This window comes from Lolium rigidum, chromosome 5 (genome assembly GCF_022539505.1).
Source record: "Lolium rigidum isolate FL_2022 chromosome 5, APGP_CSIRO_Lrig_0.1, whole genome shotgun sequence".
NCBI lineage: Eukaryota > Viridiplantae > Streptophyta > Magnoliopsida > Poales > Poaceae > Lolium > Lolium rigidum.
The window spans coordinates 226,092,055-226,117,334 of record NC_061512.1 but is presented as its reverse complement, the minus strand read 5'-3'; positions in this window follow the sequence as shown (position 1 = coordinate 226,117,334).

The following is a 25,280-nucleotide window of genomic DNA, read 5'->3' as shown; positions in this document are numbered from 1 at the left end:
TCCAGCCTCTGAGCGCTCGCCTAGCTCCACGCCACCACCGTCAAGCCTTCTGCACCGACCAGGCCACGGCGCTCCTCACGCTCTGCACCGACCAGGCCACGGCGCCGGCCCACCTCGCGTACGCGCGCCAGGTGTTTGACAGAATCCACAGCCTTGGGGACGTCGTCTGGTAACACGCTGCTGCGCGGGTACGCGCGCTCGGCCGGGGCGGCAGTCTTCGCGGAGGCGGCGCGGGTGTTCGTGCGGATGCTGGAGGAGGGCGTAGTGCTGGACACGTACACCTTCGTGTCGCTGCGCACGGTGTGGCCACGGGTGCTGCTTGGGAGAGGAGGAGGAGGACATCACCTCGACTGAAGGAGCCCGGTCCCTGTGGTGCCCAAACACGTATAGCTTGTCGGCGGCATGCACGACCAAGATGTCACGGTTGTTGAGTAGCGCATCCGGCAGGGAAGGCCCCGCGTCCACCGCCCCTGTGTCCGTGTCGTAGGCGAGGGTGGCGGGGTGCTGGTTGCGGACTGCGAGGATGCAAGATCTGTAGTCGTCCTGTGGGTATATTTTGCGATCAATCCAGTAATCTACCAATGCAGAGAGAGGATGGTGTACTTGTAGAGCCTGCTTGTTCGCCTAGTTGTACTCGGAGTCGGAGGGAACTATGTAACTCTGCAACCGTCTATGTTTGCAATCATCGCAGTGGTCCTCTCTTTACCATGTTGCAAAGCAACCTTCAACTAATTTTACTACTCCCTGTCCCTCCCATCCAAATTGTCGGTCCTCTCATATTTACCATGTTAAGTCAACCTTCAGCTAGTTTTACTACTACCTGCCATCCAAATTTTAATCTACCCGCCCCCATGATGATCACCGGTGGCGCCTGCCGTGTACGGTAGTATGTAGGGTCGCAACCGTGGATTAATGCCACCCGTTCCACTCTCGCGCACGCGCCGAATTGTTTTGTGCGACACATGCATCTCGGAGCCACCCGTTCCACTCCCGCGCCCGCGCCAAATTGTTTTGTGCGACACATGCAGCTCGGAGCCACCCGTTCCACTCCCGCGCCCGCGCCGACCTCCTTCGCGTCCCTGATGTCTACGTGTGCTTGTATTCTTGTAGACAGTGTTGGGCCTCCAAGAGCAGAGGTTTGTAGAACGGCAGCAAGTTTCCCTTAAGTGAATCACCCAAGGTTTATCGAACTCAGGGCGGTAGAGGTCAGAGATATCCCTCTCAAGCAACCCTGCAATTAAGATACAAGAAGTCTCTTGTGTCCCCAACACACCTAATACACTTGTCAGATGTATATGTGCACTAGTTCGGCGAAGAGATAGTGAAATACAAGTAATATGGATGATTATAAGTAGTAATTGCAATCTGAAATAAAAATGGCAGCAAGCGAACATGTAGCAGAACTTGTTGGAAACGGTGTTTCAATGCTTAGAAACAAGGCCTAGGGATCATACTTTCACTAGTGGACACTCTCAACAATGATCACATAATTGAATAAATAAATGCTACTCTCAAACACTCTCTTGTTGGATAACAAACACCATTCATTGTGTAGGGCTACAAAATCACACCTCAAGCCGGAGTAAACAAGCTCCACAACGTCATAAAGGAATCACACACGATGCGCACACTGTCACCATCGCACCGTGAAGAGTAACTCCGGAGTTCATATTAAAGTAACCTCTAGAGTGCATAATAGATAAGAGTAACATCTACATATTCAACTAGATTACAAAGCTCATGATCACATAAAGATCACACCATGGGAGAGAGAGATGAACCACATAGCTACCGGTAGAGTCCTCATCCTCGGGGGAGAACTACTCCCTCCTCATCATGGGAGTCAGCAGCGGCGATGAAGATGGCGATGGAGTCGATGGAGATGGATTCCGGGGGCACTTCCCCGTCCCGGCGGCGTGCCGGAACAGAGACTTCTGTCCCCCGAACTTGGCTTCGCGATGGCGGCGGCTACGTAACTTTTCGTGGAATATGACTGGATGTTTTAGGGTTTTCGCGACGGGAGGAATATATAGGCGAAAGGGCGATGTCGGTGGAGTCCCGAGGTGGGCTCCCCACCTGGCGGCGCGCCTGGGGGCCTGGCCGCACCCCCCTATGGGGAGGAGGCCCTGGGCCTCCCCCGGGCTTGCCCTTCTGGCTCCGTGTGTCCCTCGGAAAAATAGGAGGTTTGGCTTTTGTTTCGTCCAATTCCGAGAATATTTCCTGTGTAGGATTTCTGAAACCAAAAACAGCAGAAAACAGGAACTGGCGCTTTGGCATCTTGTTAATAGGTTAGTACCAGAAAATGCATCAAAATGATATAAAGTATGGCTAAAACATGTAGATATTGTCATAAAACTAGCATGGAACATAAGAAATTATAGATACGTTGGAGACGTATCAAGCATCCCCAAGCTTAGTTCCTACTCGCCCTCGAGTAGGTATAAGATAAAAAGGATAATTTCTGAAGTGACATGCTACCAACATGATCTTGATCAATACTATTGTAAAGCATATGAGATGAATGAAGTAACTCAAAGCAATGGTCTATAGTTTGTTAACAAATAGATAATGACTAAACAACTGAATCATATAGCAAAGACTTTTCATGAATAGTACTTTCAAGACAAGCATCAACAAGTCTTGCATGAGAGTTAATTCATAAAGCAATAGATTCTTAATAGAAGGTTTTGAAGCAACACAAAGGATGATTAAGTTTCAGCAATTGATTTCAACTTGTAACATGTATATCTCATGGATAGTTATCAACATAAAGTAATATAACAAGTGCAATAGTAAACATATAAGAATCAGTGCACACAGTTGACACAAGTGTTTGCTTCTAAGATAGAAAGAAGTAGGTAAACTGACTCAACATAAAGTAAAAGAAAGGCCCTTCGCAGAGGGAAGCAGGGATTACTCATGTGCTAGAGCTTTTTATTTTGAAAACATGGAAACAATTTTGTCAACGGTAGTAATAATTCATATGTGTTATGCATAAACCCTCCTATAAGTTGCAAGCCTCATGCATCGAATACCAATAGTGCCCGCACCTTGTCCTAATTAGCTCGGACTTCCATGGATTATCATTGCATTACATATGTTTCAACCAAGTGTCACAAAGGGGTACCTCTATGCCACCTGTACAAAGGTCCAAGGAGATAGATCGCATTTGATTTCTCAGTTTTTGAAGGAGATATGCCCTAGAGGCAATAATAAAGTGGTTATTATTTATATCTTTATGTTTATGATAAATGTTTATATATCATGCTATAATTGTATTAACCGAAACATTAGTACATGTGTGATATGTAGACAACAAGAAGTCCCTAGTATGCCTCTTAAACTAGCTTGTTGATTAATGGATGATTAGTTTCATAATCATGAACATTGGATGTTATTAATAACAAGGTTATATCATTGTATGAATGATGTAATGGACACACCCAATTAAGCGTAGCATAAGATCTCGTCATTAAGTTATTTTCTATAAGCTTTCGATACATAGTTACCTAGTCCTTATGACCATGAGATCATGTAAATCACTTATACCGGAAAGGTACTTTGATTACATCAAACGCCACTCGCGTAAATGGGTGGTTATAAAGGTGGGATTAAGTATCCGGAAAGTATGAGTTGAGGCATATGGAACAACAGTGGGATTTGTCCATCCCGATGACGGATAGATATACTCTGGGCCCTCTCGGTGGAATGTCGTCTAATGTCTTGCAAGCATATGAATAAGTTCATAAGAGATCACATACCACGGTACGAGTAAAGAGTACTTGTCGGGAGACGAGGTTGAACAAGGTATAGAGTGATACCGATGATCAAACCTCGGACAAGTAAAATATCGTGTGACAAAGGGAATTGGTATCGTATGTGAATGGTTCATTCGATCACCGAAGTCATCGTTGAATATGTGGGAGCCATTATGGATCTCCGGATCCCGCTATTGGTTATTGGTCGGAGTGAGTACTCAACCATGTCCGCATAGTTCACGAACCGTAGGGTGACACACTTAAAGTTGGATGTTGAAATGGTAGAACTTGAATATGGAATGGAGTTCGAATATTTGTTCGGAGTCCCGGATGAGATCACGGACATCACGAGGAGTTCCGGAATGGTCCGGAGAATAAGATTCATATATAGGAAGTCATATTCCAAGTTTGGAAATGATCCGGTGCATTTATGGCAGGTTCTAGAAGGTTCTAGAAAAGTCCGAAAAAATGGCACTATGGAAGGTGGAGTCCCGGAGGGACTCCACTAGCATGGCCGGCCAAACCCTAAAGGGGAGGAGTCCAAGGTGGACTCCACCTTGGTGGCCGGCCAGCCCCACCTCAAGGAAAGGTGGGAGTCCCACCTTGAGTAGGACTCCCCCCTTGAGTAGGTTTCCCACTTTTGGGAAGTTTTGTTGTTGGGGTCTTATTCGAAGACTTGGACTACAACTCTTGGGGCTTCCACCTATATAATGAGGGACAAGGGGAGGGTGGCCGGCCACTCTTGCCTCCAACCTTGGCTGCCCCCCCTTGTGGCCGGCGCCCAAGGCACCCCCTCTCCCCAAACCCTAGCACCCCTCCTCCACTACTTCTCCCGCATATGCTTAGCGAAGCTCCGCCGGAGATCTCCATCGACACCGACACCACGCCGTCGTGCTGCCGGATTCAAGAGGAGCTACTACTTCCGCTGCCCGCCGGAACGGGGAGGTGGACGTCGTCTTCATCAACAACCGAACGTGTGACCGAGTACGGAGGTGCTGCCCGTTCGTGGCGCCGGAACCGATCGTGATCAAGATCTTCTACGCGCTTTTGCAAGCGGAAAGTGATCGTCTACCGCAGCAATAAGAGCCTACTCTTATAGGCTTTGGAATCTCTTCAAGGGTTAGTCTTGATCATCCCCTCGTTGCTACCGTCTTCTAGATTGCATCTTGGCTTGGATTGCGTGTTCGCGATAGGAAAATTTTTGTTTTCTATGCAACGTTATCCAACAAGTGGTATCGCAGCCGTGTCTATGCATAGATGGTTGCACGAGTAGAACACAATGGTTTGTGGGCGTTGATGCTCTTGTTATCTTTAGTTTGAGTACTTTGCATCTTTGTGGCATAGTGGGATGAAGCGGCCCGGACTAACTTTACATGACCGCGTTCATGAGACTTGTTCCTCGTTCGACATGCAACTTGTATTGCATAAGAGGCTTTGCGGGTGTCTCGTCTCTCCTACTATAGTAAAGATTCAATTTACTCTTCTATTGACAACATTAGTATCAACGTTGTGGTTCATGTTCGTAGGTAGATTAGATCTATATCGAAAACCCTAAACCACGTAAAATATGCAAACCAAATTAGAGAGCGTCTAACTTGTTTTTGCAGGGTTTGGTGATGTGATATGGCCATAATGTGATGATGAATATGTATGAGATGATCATTATTGTATTGTGGCAACCGGCGGGAGCCTTATGGTTGTCTTTAAATTTCATGTTGAGAGGTATTTCAAAGTAGTTGTAATAGTTGCTACATGGAGGACAATCATGAAGACGGCGCCATGAACCTTGACGCTATGCCGACGATGATGGAGATCATGCCCGTTGATGATGGAGATCATGTCCGTGCTTTGGAGATGAAGATCGAAGGCGCAAAGACTAAAGGGCCATATCATATCACATATGAATTGCATGTGATGTTAATCCTTTATGCATCTTATTTTGCTTAGATCGCGACGGTAGCATTATAAGATGATCCCTCACATTAATATCAAGATAATAAAGTGTTCTCCCCTCGTATGCACCGTTGTACTGTTCGTCGTTTCGAAGCATCTCGTGATGATCGGATGTGGTAGATTCAACGTTCACATACAACGGGTGTAAGACATGTTGCACACGCGGAATACTTGGGTTTGCTTGACGAGCCTAGCATGTACAGACATGGCCTCGGGACAATGGAAACCGAAAGGTTGAACACGAGTCATATGGATGATATGATCAACATGTTGATGTTCACCATTGAAGCTACATCATCTCACGTGATGATCGGTTTTGGTGTAGTGGATTTGGATCGTGTACCACTTTACAACTATGAGGGATGTTGTATTAAGTGGGAGTTCATTAGTAATTAGATTAAAACATGAACTAATTATCATAAACATAGTCTGAGTAGTATTTTGAATTAATTTTGTAGTATTGGCATCCGTTTACTACTATGAGCTAGTCTTATAATTGAGATAGAAATACTGTTAAAATCTGACTAGAAACTTTACGGATTAGTACCGTATTGTTAATGAATCAAGAAATGATTAAGTCCTATTGCAAACATTTAGTGAAACTCACTTTGTTGATTCAGAGAGCTATGGTTTAAATTAGTACCTAAAGTTATCTTGTCTCCGTGAAACTTGAAGTTCAAATCTGTTTGAAAAGTAAGGAGCTGAAAATTTAGTTTTCGTAAATAATCAAGGTACGAGATATATGTGATATCTAAGACCTTATTGCAAGATGATAGAATATAAATTTGGTGAGACTACATAAACTCATAAGTTTTATGGGAATGTACGAAGGTTGAAGACGCAAGGCGTCCCAATCCTCCAACTATTGGGGCACTAACGATATTCGCATATCCATGAAGTGATTGTCCTTAGTATGCACCGTTGCTAAGACTCGTCGTTTCGAAGCATCACGTGATGATCGGGTGTTATAGATTCTACGTGTGCTTCCAATGGGTGCAAGCCAGTTTTGCATATGCGAATACTAAGGTTTAAACTTTATGAGCCTAACATGTACAGACATGGTCTCGTAAAGTTATCATGAATTGATGGATAAAATTATGAGTGAAATTGTTCATCGTATTACAAATTTACTAATAGTGAAATCTGAAACACTTGTCATATGATGATCAACTTCAAAGTAAGAACCTCAAGGTTATTGGTGTTTGACCAACAAACCTAGAAGTTATTGATGTTGAAGTGTTTTTCTCGAATAATGAGGAAAACTAAAAGAGAAACTGCAAAAGATATTTTGGCAAAAAGAAAAGAAAAGACTAGAAAGTCTAGCTCAGGTGTATATAAATGATATACATGTTATGGTTGTATTCCTAGTTAAGTCACACAATGAAATTCTTGGGTATTAATACCATATTGGTTGGTATGAAGTGTCATACAAAACAACGCAATACAAGAATACAATGGCCTAAGTGATCGACAAGAAATATGATAGGAATGCACGTCCGGAACAAAATAAAGTGTTATTATGTTCGTCGTTGGCATTCTATCTAGCCCTTAGAATTTATAATAAAGAACTTAATAATTGTTATTTTGCTCTGGTCAAATGAAAACAATGAGTTGTTCAAATTATGACATTACTCCATGTATGATGGATAAGTTATTATAAATCTTAATGGTGAAACACACATACATAACACTGACGCTAAAAATACCATAAGGCAAATGATTTGAATTCCACTTATTTGTGGAACCGCAATTTAGGTCATATTAGAAAGGATCGCATGAAGAAACTCCATGCAAATGGATTTTTGGAGTCATTCGATTTGTTGAATCGTTTGGCACTTGCAAAATATTTTCTAAAAAGGTAATGACTGAAATACCGTTCATAGGCCGAAGAGTTGAACGGGCAACTAACTTAGTGAAAACATACATAATGATATATGTGGTTCACTGGGCATAGTTGTGTGCGGAAGATTCTTCTACTTCATGAAAACTTTCAAACAATGAATTGAGTATATATGTGGATATATTCAATAAGGAAAAGTTTGAAACATTTGAATAGGATTCAAATAAATTTCAGCATGAAGTGGAAATCATCGTAATAGAAATCAAATATCTATGATTGGATCATGGTGGAAATATTTGAATTACGAGTTTTAGCGAACATCTAAGAGAGTTATAAAATTGTTCTACAACTTACGTTTCTTGGAGTATCATAGTGATGATGAAGTATCCAAGAGATATATCCAAACTTTGTTGGATCAATGATGAGATAAAATATTGATGCCATTATATTTTTGTGGATTATGCTTTAGTGACTACCGCTTTTACACTGAATAGAGCATCATCATGATCCGTTGAAATGACACCATACAAGTTATGGCATGGGTATAAACCCTAATAGTCAACCAAAATCGGATGAATGTCTTTGTTGGTTATCCCGGAGATTTAATTGGGAATTCTTCCCACGAGACAAAGACAAAAGTGTTTGTCAATGTTTCTTATTTCCGAGAAATTGTTTCGAGTGAAGTATTTGAGTGGGAGGACAATATAATTTGATAAGGTTTATGAACCCGAGCATAATGATCGAGTAGCGCAAGCATCGGAATTGGTTTCGGAAGCGGCCACGACGATCATGGCTCTCATGACTACAAAGTGTTTTAGCCATGGAGATCGAAGTACATATTGAACCTTGTAGGTATGGTTTACTTTGTGATCAAATAAATGATTTGTGGACAAAGGATTGATTTTGAACAATGATAAACCAACTACAAAACAAAGAAGTTATGATGGGCCCTGATTCCATTAAAGTGGCCATGCGCCATGAAATCCAAGATAGATGAATACTTTATGAAAGTAAATGGATCTATGAAATTGATAGACTTGGATGAAATATCCTTGAAGAAAGCTTGACTTATCGAAAAATTGTTTACGACAAAGTTCAAAGAGTTGAATACGATAAGATTAGATCTTCAGTAGCAATGCTTATAGTCTATGTGGATTATTCTAGTAATCACTACATATTTCTTTTATGAGATATGCTAGTAGGATGGCAAAATACACTACTTAACAGAAGTATGTATACAAGATACAACCAATAGTTTTGCTGGTCCGTGAAATACTAGATAGATATACAAACTTCAATTGGATGAAGTGAGTATCACGGAGTTGGAATCTTCACCAGATGAAATGGTCAAAGAGTCTTTGATTTCATCAGAGACGATGAAGAGGCTTGCATTTACAAGAAATTAAGTGGGAGCGCTAAGACACATTTATAATACTTTATGTAGGTGACATATAGTTGGTTATAAATGATGTAATTATATACTTGATTAAAAAGATTTCATTGAGAATTAACTTCAATGAAAGGATATGGACTGAAACAAATTTAGTATCAAGATCTATGAAGATAGATTGAAACACATAAATAAGTTTAAGTCAAAGTACATATGATGGATATTGAAGTAGTTCAATATAGAAATATTAAGAAAATGTTCTTGTCATGTGAAGTTTTAACAAGACTTGAGTGTATCTGACACTCAATGAGTAAAAACACATGAGTGATTACAGATCACGAATAATATGTACACAATCAGATATCATGTGCTATAAAGTGTTATGAGCATATACCAGAATGATTCATATGATGATCATTGGACGACAGTAAGAATATCCTTGAGTACTTTAGAAGAACTAAGGATATATATATTTTTTTTTGTATAAAGGAAATGACAAACAAATCGCTGTAAGGTGTTACACCGATATTGGTTTTGTCACATATAAAATATAATTTCAATCTCAAATTAGACTAAGTGTTGTTTAAAAGGTAGCACAATGAGCTAGAAGTTGTCTATGCTAGATTTAGAAGAGTTCTAAATATTGTGATGGATTCTACAAAAGAAGGCAGAGTATATCATTGTTTTGACAATGACAAAGGATGTTAAGTCAAGAGGTTCTTTGAGAACTTGGTGTAGTTCCAACAGAGTCAGAACTTTGAAGCTATATTGTGTGTGACAATATTAGTGACATATTTCAGACCGCGGAATTAAGGTTCCACCAGAAGATCAAACATATTTAATGCCGACTCATTTGGAAATGAGTGATGCGTTGAGACGCAAATGAATTACAAAATACATACGTTTCTGAACGTGTCAGATCCGATGACTAAAACCTCTCCCGTGAGCAATACATGATAAAGCACCAAAGGCCAAGGTGTTATATTTTTACAAATGTAAACTAGATTATTGACTCTAGTGCAAGTGGGAGACTGAAGGAGATATGCCCTAGAGGCAATAATAAAGTGGTTATTATTTATATCTTTATGTTTATGATAAATGTTTATATATCATGCTATAATTGTATTAACCGAAACATTAGTACATGTGTGATATGTAGACAACAAGAAGTCCCTAGTATGCCTCTTAAACTAGCTTGTTGATTAATGGATGATTAGTTTCATAATCATGAACATTGGATGTTATTAATAACAAGGTTATATCATTGTATGAATGATGTAATGGACACACCCAATTAAGCGTAGCATAAGATCTCGTCATTAAGTTATTTGCTATAAGCTTTCGATACATAGTTACCTAGTCCTTATGACCATGAGATCATGTAAATCACTTATACCGGAAAGGTACTTTGATTACATCAAACGCCCACTGCGTAAATGGGTGGTTATAAAGGTGGGATTAAGTATCCGGAAAGTATGAGTTGAGGCATATGGATCAACGAGTGGGATTTGTCCATCCCGATGACGGATAGATATACTCCGGGCCCTCTCGGTGGAATGTCGTCTAATGTCTTGCAAGCATATGAATAAGTTCATAAGAGACCACATACCACGGTACGAGTAAAGAGTACTTGTCGAGGAGACGAGGTTGAACAAGGTATAGAGTGATACCGATGATCAAACCTCGGACAAGTAAAATATCGTGTGACAAAGGGAATTGGTATCGTATGTGAATGGTTCATTCGATCACCGAAGTCATCGTTGAATATGTGGGAGCCATTATGGATCTCCGGATCCCGCTATTGGTTATTGGTCGGAGTGAGTACTCAACCATGTCCGCATAGTTCACGAACCGTAGGGTGACACACTTAAAGTTGGATGTTGAAATGGTAGAACTTGAATATGGAATGGAGTTCGAATATTTGTTCGGAGTCCCGGATGAGATCACGGACATCACGAGGAGTTCCGGAATGGTCCGGAGAATAAGATTCATATATAGGAAGTCATATTCCAAGTTTGGAAATGATCCGGTGCATTTATGGCAGGTTCTAGAAGGTTCTAGAAAAGTCCGAAAAAATGGCACTATGGAAGGTGGAGTCCCGGAGGGACTCCACTAGCATGGCCGGCCAAACCCTAAAGGGGAGGAGTCCAAGGTGGACTCCACCTTGGTGGCCGGCCAGCCCCACCTCAAGGAAAGGTGGGAGTCCCACCTTGAGTAGGACTCCCCCCTTGAGTAGGTTTCCCACTTTTGGGAAGTTTTGTTGTTGGGGTCTTATTCGAAGACTTGGACTACAACTCTTGGGGCTTCCACCTATATAATGAGGGACAAGGGGAGGGTGGCCGGCCACTCTTGCCTCCAACCTTGGCTGCCCCCCCTTTGTGGCCGGCGCCCAAGGCACCCCCTCTCCCCAAACCCTAGCACCCCTCCTCCACTACTTCTCCCGCATATGCTTAGCGAAGCTCCGCCGGAGATCTCCATCGACACCGACACCACGCCGTCGTGCTGCCGGATTCAAGAGGAGCTACTACTTCCGCTGCCCGCTGGAACGGGGAGGTGGACGTCGTCTTCATCAACAACCGAACGTGTGACCGAGTACGGAGGTGCTCGCCCGTTCGTGGCGCCGGAACCGATCGTGATCAAGATCTTCTACGCGCTTTTGCAAGCGGCAAGTGATCGTCTACCGCAGCAATAAGAGCCTACTCTTATAGGCTTTGGAATCTCTTCAAGGGTTAGTCTTGATCATCCCCTCGTTGCTACCGTCTTCTAGATTGCATCTTGGCTTGGATTGCGTGTTCGCGATAGGAAAATTTTTGTTTTCTATGCAACGTTATCCAACAGTTTTGATAGATCCCAACTTGAGGACATCCATACCGGGACAACATAGAAAACATATAATGGACTCCTCTTTTATGCTTTAAGCATTCAACAACAGATAATATTCTCATAAGAGATTTGAGGATTAATGTCCAAGCTGAAACTTCCACCATGATACATGGCTTTGGTTGGCGGCCCAATGTTCTTCTCTAACAATATGCATACTCAAACCATTTAATCATGAGAAATCTCCCTTACTTCAGACAAGACGAACATGCATAGCATCTCACATGATATTCAACAAAGGTGTAATAGGTTGATGGCGTCCCCAGAAACATGGTTACCTCTCAACAAGCAACTTATAAGAACTAAGATACCTAAGCAACATATTCATTACCACAATAGTTTTTAGGCTACTTTCCCATGAGCTATGTATTGCAAAGACAAGGAATGAATTTTTTTAAAGGTAGCACGCAAGCAATTTACTTTGGAATGGCAGAAAAATACCACATAGTAGGTAGTTATGGTGGACACAAATGGCATAGGTTTTGGCTCAAGGTTTTGGATGCACGAGAAGCATTCCCTCTCAGTACAAGGTTTTGGCTAGCAAGGTTGTTTGAAGCAAACACAAGTATGAACCGGTACAGAAAAACTTACATAGAACATATTGCAAGCATTATAAGACTCTACACTGTCTTCCTTGTTGCTCAAACACTTTTACCAGAAAATATCTAGACTTTAGAGAGACCAATCATGCAAACCAAATTTCAACAAGCTCTACGAGTAGTTCTCCACTAATAGATTTAAACTACATGATGCAAGAGCTTAAACATGATCTACTTGAGAGCTCAAAACAATTGTCAAGTATCAAATTATTCAAGACAATATACCAATTACCACATGAAGCATTTTCTGTTCCCAACCAAATAGCAATAAATGCAGCGGCTTTCAACTTTTGCCATTGAACATTAAAAGTAAAAGCGAAGAACACTAGTGTTCATATGAAAAAGCGGAGCGTGTCTCTCTCCCACACAAGGATTGCTAGGATCCGATTTTATTCAAACATAAACAAAAATAAAAACAAACAGACGCTCCAAGTAAAGCACATAAGATGTGACGGAATAAAAATATAGTTTCACTAGAGGTGACCTGGTAAGTTGTTTGATGAAGAAGGGGATGCCTTGGGCATCCCCAAGCTTAGACGCTTGAGTCTTCTTGAAATATGCAGGGATGAACCACGGGGGCATCCCCAAGCTTAGACTTTTCACTCTTCTTGATCATATCATATCATATCATCCTCCTCTCTTGATCCTTGAAAACTTCCTTCACACCAGACTCAAAACAATCTCATTAGAGGGTTAGTGCATAATCAAAAATTCACATGTTCTGCAAGGACACAATCATTCCCAACACTTCTGGACATTACCCAAGGCTACTGAAAGTTAATGGAACAAAGAAATCCACTCAACACAGTAAAAGAGGCAATGCGAAATAAAAGGCAGAATCTTTTAAAACAGAACAGTCCGTAAAGACGAATTTTTTCGAGGCACTTAACAGGCTCAGATGAAAATCTCAAATTGAATGAAAGTTGCGTACATATCTGAGGATCACGCATGAATTTTTTCAGGATTTTACGAGTTTCCTACAAAGAGATCAACTCAAATTCGTGACAGCTAAAAATCTGTTTCTGCGCAGGAATCCAAATCTAGTATCAACTTTACTATCAAAGACTTTACTTGGCACAACAACGAAATAAACATGATAAGGAGAGGTTGCTACAGTAGTAACAACTTCCAAGACACAACAAAACAGTAGCTAAATAAAAACATGGGTTATCTCCCAAGAAGTGCTTTCTTTATAGCCATTAAGATGGGCTCAGTAATTTTAATGATGCTCTCGCAAGAAATAAGAGTTGAAGCAAAAGAGAGCATTAAAAGCAAATAAGAAACACTTTTAAGTCTAACCCACTTCCTATGAAAAGAAATCTTTTAAATAAAAAAGTCATGTAAGCATAATGCAACAAGCATAGAAAGGCAACACAAGCGCAACTTCAAGATTCTCAACATAAAGGGGGGAAACTTAATATTATTAAGATGCATATAGCCATGTTTCCCTCTCTCATAATAACTTTCAGTAGCATCATGAACAAACTCAACAATATAACTATCACATAAAGAATTCTTATTCACATGCATAAAAGTATCATTAGTCTCCACATAAGCATAATCAATTTTATTAGTAATAGTAGGAGTAAAACTATCACAACCATCATTGTAATTATCATAAATTGCAGGCATGGTATAATCATAATAAATTTTATCCTCCATAGTAGGTGGCACCAAAATACCACTATCATTATAATCATCATAAATGGGAGGCAAAGTATCATCAAAGAAAATTTTCTCCTCAAAACTTGGGGGACTAAAAATATCACAACCAGCTTCCCCAAGCTTAAATTCTTCCATAGCATTAGCAATAATAGTATTCAAAGAGTTCATGCTAATAACATTGCTACAAATATTTTGCAAACAAAGTTCCATGGGTTTTTTAATTCTCTCTTCAAACACATCATGTCCTAATTCAATATAAAGTTCATAAAGATCTCTAATTTTTTGTTGTTTTCCATTAAGCCTAACTAGTGAAAATAAAAACAAGAAACAAAAAGATATAATTGCAGGATCTAAAGGAAATAGCTTCGAGCACTCACACACCGGCAACAGTGCTAGGAAATAGCTTAGTAGTCGGAGGATGTGAATACCTTTTACCTTACCTCCCTGGAAATGGCGCCAGAAAATAGCTTGATGTCTACGTGTGCTTCTATTCTTGTAGACAGTGTTGGGCCTCCAAGAGCAGAGGTTTGTAGAACAGCAGCAAGTTTCCCTTAAGTGAATCACCCAAGGTTTATCGAACTCGGGGAGGTAGAGGTCAGAGATATCCCTCTCAAGCAACCCTGCAATTAAGATACAAGAAGTCTCTTGTGTCCCCAACACACCTAATACACTTGTCGGATGTATAGGTGCACTAGTTCGGCGAAGAGATAGTGAAATACAAGTAATATGGATGATTATAAGTAGTAATTGCAATCTGAAATAAAAATGGCAGCAAGCGAACATGTAGCGAGAACTTGTTGGAAACGGTGTTTCAATGCTTATAAACAAGGCCTAGGGATCATACTTTCACTAGTGCACACTCTCAACAATGATCACATAATTGAATAAATAAATGCTACTCTCAAACACTCTCTTGTTGGATAACAAACATCATTCATTGTGTAGGGCTACAAAAGCACACCTCAAGCCGGAGTAAACAAGCTCCACAACGTCATAAAGGAATCACACACGATGCGCACACTGTCACCATCGCACCGTGAAGAGTAACTCCGGAGTTCATATTAAAGTAACCTCTAGAGTGCATAATAGACAAGAGTAACATCTACATATTCAACTAGATTACAAAGCTCATGATCACATAAAGATCACACCATGGGAGAGAGAGATGAACCGCATAGCTACCGGTAGAGCCCTCAGCCTCGGGGAGAACTACTCCCTCCTCATCATGGGAGTCAGCAGCGGCGATGAAGATGGCGATGGAGTCGATGGAGATGGATTCCGGGGGCACTTCCCCATCCCGGCGGCGTGCCGGAACAGAGACTTCTGTCCCCCGAACTTGGCTTCGCGATGGCGGCGGCTACGTAACTTTTCGTGGAATATGACTGGATGTTTTAAGGTTTTCGCGACGGAAGGAATATATAGGCGAAAGGGCGATGTCGGTGGAGTCCCGAGGTGGGCTCCCCACCTGGCGGCGCGCCTGGGGGCCTGGCCGCGCCCCCCTATGGGGAGGAGGCCCTGGGCCTCCCCCGGGCTTGCCCTTCTGGCTCCGTGTGTCCCTCGGAAAAATAGGAGGTTTGGCTTTTGTTTTGTCCAATTCCGAGAATATTTCCTGTGTAGGATTTCTGAAACCAAAAACAGCAGAAAACAGGAACTGGCGCTTCGGCATCTTGTTAATAGGTTAGTACCGGAAAATGCATCAAAATGATATAAAGTATGGATAAAACATGTAGATATTGTCATAAAACTAGCATGGAACATAAAAAAAATTATAGATACGTTGGAGACGTATCAGTCCCCCTTGGACGGCCACCGTCCGGTCTGCGACACCACCACCCGCACCTTTGTCAAATGTGTTGATGAATTTACTGTATCTAGACAACTATAAAACAAGTTATGGGCATTGCAATCATGTGTAGGACATTCAATACTATGTTCTTCCTTGTTATCCATCTAGCAATCTGTTATGATTCAATATATAGCACTTAATTTTTATGGTAGTCATCATGTCTGTGAGTATGTTGACATTACAAAATTTTGTAGTGACATTGAGCTATGGAGGATGACCCCTTCATCCGAGATGAGGAGAAAGAAGAAATGGTGCAAATAATGATATATGAGAGTGCCTGTGGACCAAAACCCGATGGAGATGACGATGATTTCGGCTCACAATTTCTGAACGATGTCGGTGAGGGACTTGAGTCTGAAGAAAGAAGAGATGACGAAGTGTCCTTAACAAACTCCGGCGAGGTGTATATTTATATATCAAGGCTATGTGCATCACTAGATGCATTGATTTATTTGTATTGCACTTATTAACGAATCATTTTTTCTTTTAGCCTTCTGGATCATCGAGCAAATCTGTTAAAAAGCAACGAGGCCCGACGCAACGTCTAAAGGGCGAGGGTAGGTTAGCCCTCACCGCATTTAAGGATAGTGGTGGAACGGTGGAACCCAAAGAGCACTGCCGTAAATTTATAAATCAAGCTGGAGTTCTTGGTAGGGACCATGTACCGATCAGCATTGTAGAGTGGCATAAGCCGAAGAACGCGGTGGGCTGAAGCTAGTTATGTCAACGATACTCTAAAACTTTTTCTTTGGGACAGTCTATTGACACACTTCAGCCTACCGGAAGACATGACGGAAGGCCAGAAGAAGAAAGTCAACGAATGGAGTCTTAAGAAGATGGCCACACAATTCCAGACCTGGAAGAAAATTTTAAGGGCTAGATATGAACATGAAGATCCAGTATTCACTGAAAGTCTAGTGAAGATAAAAGATCACTGGCCCGCATTTAAGAGGTATAAGAAATCGTCTACTATTGTGTCCCGATCAGTCACAAATACGAAAAATGCTTCAAAGAAGAAACATTTTCATCATTTGGGGTCAGGTGGATACAAGACTGCCATTCCGAAGTGGAGAGCATTTGAAGCTAAACTGATGGCTGCAGGAATCACTCCACAGACATGGGACTGGCCCAACCAGTCCAAGTTCTGGTTGTTCGCGCATGTGGCAGGGTTGGACCCAAAGACAGGGCAGATCGTTGCAAAGGGAAAATGGAAGGAAAAAATTGAAGAAATCGCGACGCGGCTTAAAGATGCAATTGAAAAAGTTAGAAAGGGAGAGTACATTCCCGATGGAAAGAATGACGGGCTGACACTCGCTTTGGGGAATCCTGAACACGTTGGACGAATACGAGCCCTCCAAGGTGTCACCATGAAGTAAGCGTGGCCGAAGTGCGCTGACACTTATAGAAGCCGTTCGAGAAAGAAGAAGACGGAGTTAGACAGGTTAGCACAATTGGAACGTAAGGTGAAGGTGCTTGAGAAAAATTAGAGGGCACCTGATCAGCCGCTGTTTCTACAAGATCCTCAAGCCGATGCCACCCCATCTCAGCGAAGAAGCAGTGTGGGTTCCTCGCATCTTGAAGGATGTGGAGGAAGCTACCCCGTGGATTAAGTCTCGGAGAGGACAGATTGCGAGCTACATGTGCCAATGAGGAACATGTCCATTAAGGTGGCGGTCGGCTATGTTTACCCAAATGAAGATGGAGCAACGCACCATCATATGCCCATTCTAGCTGGTTGTGCTCGTGTCGGGGTCGATGACGTTGTGACGGGTTATGAAACAATGGAGCTTGATTTTCCTGGAGGTGACGATGAGAAGACAATGGCCGATGTCAAGCGCGATTTCGCCCTATGGTCCAAGAAATACATCGTCCTTTTGCCAAGGACACCGACTCCTCCTCGTAGCAGTCCACATGAGCAGCAAATTCCATATGAGCAGCAATGGCCATCGACTCCTCCTGTAGCAGTCCACATGAGCAGCAAAGTCCACACCTACCTGAGAGGGACCCCAGCGCGAGTGCACCATCTCGAGATCCTCCGCGTAAGACAGCGCCCGTTAAGCGGAACGGTTCGCCGCCTAGGAAGAGACCTTGAAAGGAGAAACCACTGCCGCCTATTGAGAAGTTACCTTGGGAAAAACTGTCGAGGAAAACATGGAAACCTGTAAGTCCGAGTTGGAAGCCCATTTTGCTAAGAAAGTGCCAGAGATACCATTTGAGAAGACTCTAGATCCGGTAAAAGTTGTGCGTACCGTTGAGAATCCATATGACCCTGTACCATCGCCGCCATCTGACTATAGGCGTTCTATTGAAAGTTTGTATGACGATATGGTGCAGGCGAAAAAAACCCGATCAATCGGTAGTCTCGGCGAAAAAAGGGAAACAAGTGCACTAGCTCGGAGAACAACTTGTTCAATCGCCCCCCTCTCAAGGTGTTTAACGAGAAGGCCATTGAAAGTTCTCGGCAAAATACAACCGATTACCCCATCGCTGAAGTAGCATATAAATTTGTTCAAGAGAAAGATTTGGTCGAGAATGTCAGGTCGCTACCAACAAGTATGCGTAATTTTCATGTGTGGTACATTAATGCCACAAAAAGAGGGATCGAGGCTATCATGGTGCGAGTTAAGGATGAGCACTACTTCCAAGAATACTCTATGAGCGTTGACTTCTGCGAACTTTTTCAGTTATACAATCTTCGGGCCCTCCACACATCTATCATCAGTTGCTATTATCTGTAAGTGATTTATTAATATAATTTGAGAAGTCTTTAGCTCAGCTCGTTCATTGTCTGCAAATTATCTTGAATTTAATCTTTTGTGTGCTATATTATGCAGATCGAAGAAGGTCGAATGCAAAAGGGATGAAATCACGGATATTGGGTTCATTGACCCGGATACAATGCATGAAAGAACCATAGAAGATCTCATCTATAACAAGGATACACCAGAGACTTTGCTAAGATTTTTGAAGCGAAAACGTGACAAAAAGATAGTTCTTTGGCCTTACAACTTCAAGTGAGTGTTACTATCTTATAACACATTATATTTTGCTCACGATATGTTAAAATTTTAACTGATGACTTATATCTATGACACTGCATATTCAAACATGCGCAGGTTCCACTTTATTCTTATCGTCATTAAAATGTACGACGGAAATGTTGAAGTCTTTGACTCACTAACCAAAGAGCCTATACTAAACAAGACGGCTTTTGATATGCTCAAAAGTAATTTTAATTCTTATCGGTTTTTTCATTAATTTCCTGATATCAAAAAAAGATAACTCTTTTATGAATTTTCTTTTGTCGGGCAACGTATGGCAAACGTTCATCCAGGAAGATCCGACCGGTGGATGGAAATCGAAGCTGATATGGCATGCGAACAAAGTAAGTAGTACTACCTAGGTCCACACACCTTTATCCTTCGGGACATCATACCTAATTTCGGAGAGTACCACTATGCATGAAGATATACATGTAATATATAGTTTGACGCGGAGAGTAGCACTATGCTACATGTAATAGATAGTATGTCTCGGAGAGTACCACTATGCATGAAGATCGATCTTCATACATGTACTACTTAATTTGCGATCTTATGCAATTACATGTGTTATATTATATGCACCAAGTTCATATGCATCACCTTGATCTTCATGTACTACCTAAACCCAAACGTGTTTCTGGCGCATTGACGCGATCCTCGTACGATGAAATGGTCAGATATCCCTAAACCCCTCCTAAAACCCTAAACCCTGAATTATCTGCCGCGACAGAGATTTATGCACTTTCTCTGCCGCGGTAGCCAACCTTTGGTCCCGGTTCGTGTTACGAACCGGTACCAAAGGTCTCCAGCCCTGCGGTCTCCTGGGTGCCCACGTGGAGGCGTCTTTAATACCGGTTCATAAGGAACCGGTACCAAAGGGGGGGCTTTTGTCCCGAATCTTTTGTACCGGTTGCATTACCGGTACAAAAGGCCCTCTGAAACCGGTATTGATGGCCCTTTTTCTACTAGTGAGCATGCACACCTGAGCAAATGCATTCACCTATGCCATAGGTGCGGAGGCCGCCAAGCGCCGACATCATGCTTCCTTCTCGCGGACGAGGACCAAGGCCGCGCCCCTTACTCGGTGAAGCCCGATGCGGTCGGCGTCCCCATAATCTAGGAGTTGTAGCTATGACGACGAGGCTAGCACGCTCAACGCAACTGAGTACGCCCTAGCTCACTATCCGCTTGGCTCCGGTTATGTCTCGTGGGTGCTCGCGTTTCCATCGCCTTCACTCAAATTGGTGGGTGGTTGACGCGGGAGTGGTTGGAGGTGAAAGATGGTCATGGCATGTGGGCCAGCTTTATTAGTTAGAGCATCTAATCATCCAGTATGGTATTTCTTGTGCAATAAAGTTCCAAGGTTCAATTTAGACCGGGATTTAACTGTTTAGTGTACAAGCGACGGATTTAACTACAAGCGACGGATTTAACGCTTTGTGGTTCATTTTGCGCAACCTTTACAAATTCAAAGTTTAGAATAGGCCTCTTTTTTCCTGAAATGAAAAGTACGCTCGTCCATTTTTTTTTAAAGTATGCTCGTCCATGTACCGAGTGCCGACTGGCCCTGGCTGATTTGTACGAACATGGCCAGATAATCACGACAAGGAAAGCAAACAGTAGTGTACTCCAAGTAAGCGAGAGGCTGCAGCTCCGACAAGTCATCTCACGGCGGGCCACGTCAGACACAAATATATTCAAGTGTTCCCGTACACGATCTTTTTTGCGTGGCTATCCTCAAATGTATAATTTACACGATCTTTTTCCCGTGGCTATCCTCGATTGGAATTCGCAGGCCACTACCACGAGACAAGTCGTAAAAGAACTTGGCTTAATGATTGACAGAAGTTGGAGTAACGGTGTCGACCTGGCATCCAGATAGGCTCGACGATCGCCGGGCGGAGGGCCGGAGGCCGGATAAGTCTCCGTCGTGGCAAGCCGCCGACGCTGACGTGCGTTCCGGCCCTGGCCCGTGCCGCCCTCGCGCCCCCGTTCGGAACCGGCTCGTCGGGAGCGGAAGAGCTGACCGCGGTTGGTGCTCGGACGGGGCGACCTGCCGGCGCCCCGGCCGCCAAAGCCCCCACGCTGACGGCGACCCGCCGTGGTCTGGTCAGTGGTCTACTGGTCTTATCTGGACATGTCGACATACTGGACACGTACGGTAGCTTGTATTCTCCGTTCGTGCTACTGCCGCGAGAGTTTGCATGTATGCGCACGCCATGACGTGCGCCGTGTTGACAATCGGCAGCTCGGGCAACGGAAGAAGGTTCCAATTCCAGAGACACGTTCGGGTTCGGTCCCGTCTCCCTATCGATGCGCACCGAAGCGGCAGGTGCTTTGTAGTACGTACTACGGTGTACTCGCGCGCGGTGGATGCGGCAGCGCCGCCGGCGCCGGCGGAGAGAGAGCTCGATCCGATCGCGCTTCTCGTGCGTCGATCACCGCCGCTGCGTCTCGCTACACGTCAGCTACCCGAAGCTGGCCCCTGTCGCAATCGCGATCGCGATTCCTCATCATTGACAAGCCGACGAGCATGATTGCAGATAAGATCCATCCGGGCTGGACGCGATAATCGACGGACTCAGGCGGCGCCTCCCCGGGATGCGACCGCGCCGCTCACATTGTGCTCCTCGTGCGCCTCAGTCTTGCTACACGTCAATTATTACCTGAAGTTGGTCGGTCCCCGTCGCAGTTGCCGTTCCCCTTCACTGATCGACACTTCGACAGAAGTGGATCGAGGAGGACGAGCATTATTGCCGGCCGATCCGGCAACGGCACGACGCGACAGTCCTGGCCGGGGTGGGCCGCCGCGCCACCGCCCGGAGAGGCGGTGCTTTCCCGATAGGCGCAGGCCGGCGTGCCAACTCCGATCGGTTGCCCGTTGCTCTTCCCGCGTTCGTGGGGCTGATCTGATCAGGTCAGGTATCCGCGCAGGCACTATTATCTCCAACTGGAATTCGGGGAATCGCGTTGCGTGACGGTTCACTGCAGCCGTGTCAGCCATTCGGCAAGCAATCGTGCAAGCTAGCTGGCTGATCGATGCTGATCTTTCTTCTTCTTTTATTATGCAGATCGTGTGAGTTGAACAGTGAGTTGAATTTTGTAGCAACGCTGATTTGTAACTGGTACACGTTCTGGGCTTGATCCCTTTACCAGCTCGGCATCACTGATGACTGAGTTGAACGGGAGCATTGTAGCAATGCTGATTTGTAACTGGTACATTCAGGGCTTGACCAGCTCGTTATCAATTACACACTGCTAGCACGTCCGCGCGCCACGAACCCATCGACCGCGACAGTCGTGCTTTTGTAACGGAGCGACAGTCTTTGTGGCTCTGCAGCCCTCCCTTTCTACGGTGCAGGCGTCCAATAAACGAAGCGCGCGTGCCTTGTCAACTGAATCACGAGAGCGAAACTTTGGTAGGTACGAGAAAGTTCCAGGTCGGTACAAGCTAGTGCACTGAATATTCAGTTGGAGTAATTGGTACATGTCGCCCGTCCTGCCCCAAGTGCGTGGCCACGGCCAAGGGCCAAGGCCAAGGCAATGCGCCGACGAGACGTTGCTGCCTTACCATGTCACATAGTACGTGCAGATGTTGCCTCGAGCCTGGTTGGTTGCGAACCAAACAGAACAGACATGTTCAGGCCTCTACTAATCTGCAGTTTCGTCCTGTCTTCAGACTCTTCATCTTGCTCGAATCAGGCCTCTCCAAATCCAATGCATACAGACTACAAGCAACACAATCAACACGTACGCACGGTGTATAACTGCGTATCTACCAGCTAAACGGAAGGATGGACGTACGCGCCACCGTCGGCGCGCCAGTCCACGTCCGTCAGTGTCAGTGCAATGCAAATGCAACCATTCAGGCGACCGACGACAAGTCCGAATACCCCAGATGCAGCCTTCGCCAGGTCGCCCAACCGAACATCGGAAGCGGCCACACGTAGAGAGAGCAAGCTGGGAGGATCTGCAGCTCGTCTGCAAATTGTGCACGGCAGCTCGGCGCGGGTTTTTGTTCAGGTTTTACCTGGTGCAGAATACATATGGGAGCCGTAGAGCTTATTACATAAGGGGATTAGCTAGGTTAACACGTGTTCTAACATGTTTGCATATCAAGAGCTTGCATAATGAGGTGACGTCTTTATTATGTTTGACACATCGAATTTTTGTTTAGTTATAGAAGAGAAAATGAATAAAAGGAAAAAAAGTTATACTTTCATAGCTAAGCCATGATCTTTTAGGAAATAGGAGAATGTTATATTTTCCATCGTTTCATTTGTCTTTCCTTAGCAACACAGTTTTCTACTAAAAAATAAGTATTTCTCATTTATTGTCTTCTCTAGATAACGTGATCGGCTTAAAAAGACGTGGCTTCCATACCATTGTACTTACATGCCCTAGAACACCTAGTCTAGATATAATAACCAATAAATACAAATGTTAAACATATGCGTGTTACCTCCTTTGTGCTTAAGTGCAAGGCATATAAGTTCTTCCACAAGTCACACAATGTAAAGTTTCACCCAATTTTTTTTTTCTGAAGTCAAGTAATCCAAACTTTATTTTGTTTGGTTATCAAGCGATTTTCGATTGAGTTTAATTACCAACATCATTATGACACGAGCACTAGCATACTAAACCACATCTAGCAGAATGAAGATGGAGGCCCAACCAACTAAGGAGGCCCAAGCAGGATTCCAAAAGGTTTAGAAAGACCGAAGACTACAAGAACAAGATACGACATACTTGCCGATAAGCCTAGGCCTGATTCCATATTGGGTTAAGTATTTACCTCCATGAAACCCTAGGTCCTGGCATCTTTATAAGCCGGTCAGGAACAACCTTTACGGTAAAAATCAACTCAAGAGAATAGCCTCAACCTCATTGTAATTTGTGTTTTGTGCCAGTATGTGAATTCTAGTAGGACATGGTGATCCTCCACGATGGGACGTAAATCTGGGTAAACCGCCGAATAACACCGTCCCGAGCATTTCTATCGTCTAGTTCCACTACTAAATCTAGGTCATGAATAACCCCTCATGGCTCTATCGTTGACAAGGCAATGACAGTTGATGCCTACCGTAGGGCTAGCGAGATTTGGAGTCCAGATTTGGGTGAAAGCACTTGGAAAAGGAGATCCGCTTTATTCTTAATATCAGCTTTCTCTTACTAGGAGAGAGCCTCTTGGTCTTGATGATAGTACAAAAGTATTGTTGGTGCTTTACAACATCTCACACTGACCAGACATGATTTTTCATTCTCCGTTAACAAGGTTTTTCAGTTTCTCCAAGCTCCTACAACAGTTTGTTGGACATCTATTAAAAGGTTAGTTTCTAGTAAAAATTAGGTTGCTGCTGATTTTATTAAGACGCTTCTACTTAGACATCTTCATATGTTTAGGCGTAATTAAGGGAGGCTATTTGACAAAGGTGAGTTGTTGACACGAGGTTCTAAAATAAAAGGACGACCTACTGTCTAGGAAAAAGACGGACATAATGTGGATACGTAGCTCTACCAAGTGGGATTCAAAGTTTGAGCCTCCAATTATCGGTTAGCATGCTTGAGCTATAGCACGAACCATGCTTCTATTGTTACATGAATAGTTGGTGAAGTAACTCTATATGAAAGGATAATTTAGAAATTTTGGACCCCTAAAATATTTGGGCCCTGTGCAGCCGCAAGGCCCGTACTCCCATGGGCAATGCCCCTGTTCATGTTGGGTACTATGGTAATTTTCAAGGTAGCTGATTTTCCCTTTGTTTGTAATATGATAATCACAACACATATCTTTTTGTATTGTTAGTATATTGTTTGCCGAAGAAGTTGAATATTGCTTCATGCAAGTTATTTGCGCTAGGACGAGTCAACAAAAATTTAAACTATTTGTGCGGAATTTCTATACTTGTTTATAACTCACTTTTAAAATAATTGTCATTCATAGCTAATACATATGCAACATTTAAATTATATGTATATGTTATAAAATTTACATTAATTTATTGAATACATTGCACCTCGGAAATATTTGAACAAGTTCCTCTCGTTTATATATAAAAAATAAAAGTCCAAACCACATATTTTCTATGATAAATTTGTGCTAGTTGCATAATTATAGTGTATACATTTTGTGTCTTGGCAGAGACCGTCAAATTCATGCTAAGTAATATCTTGATAGGGGTTTCTAGTTTATGACTTAAGTATACGGAATAAAAAAATATAGAGTTTATAGCACTGAATCGACGAGATGTTCTATATAGCTACGAGGTGAAGTATGGTTGTTCTATACCTTTTACTGAAATAGC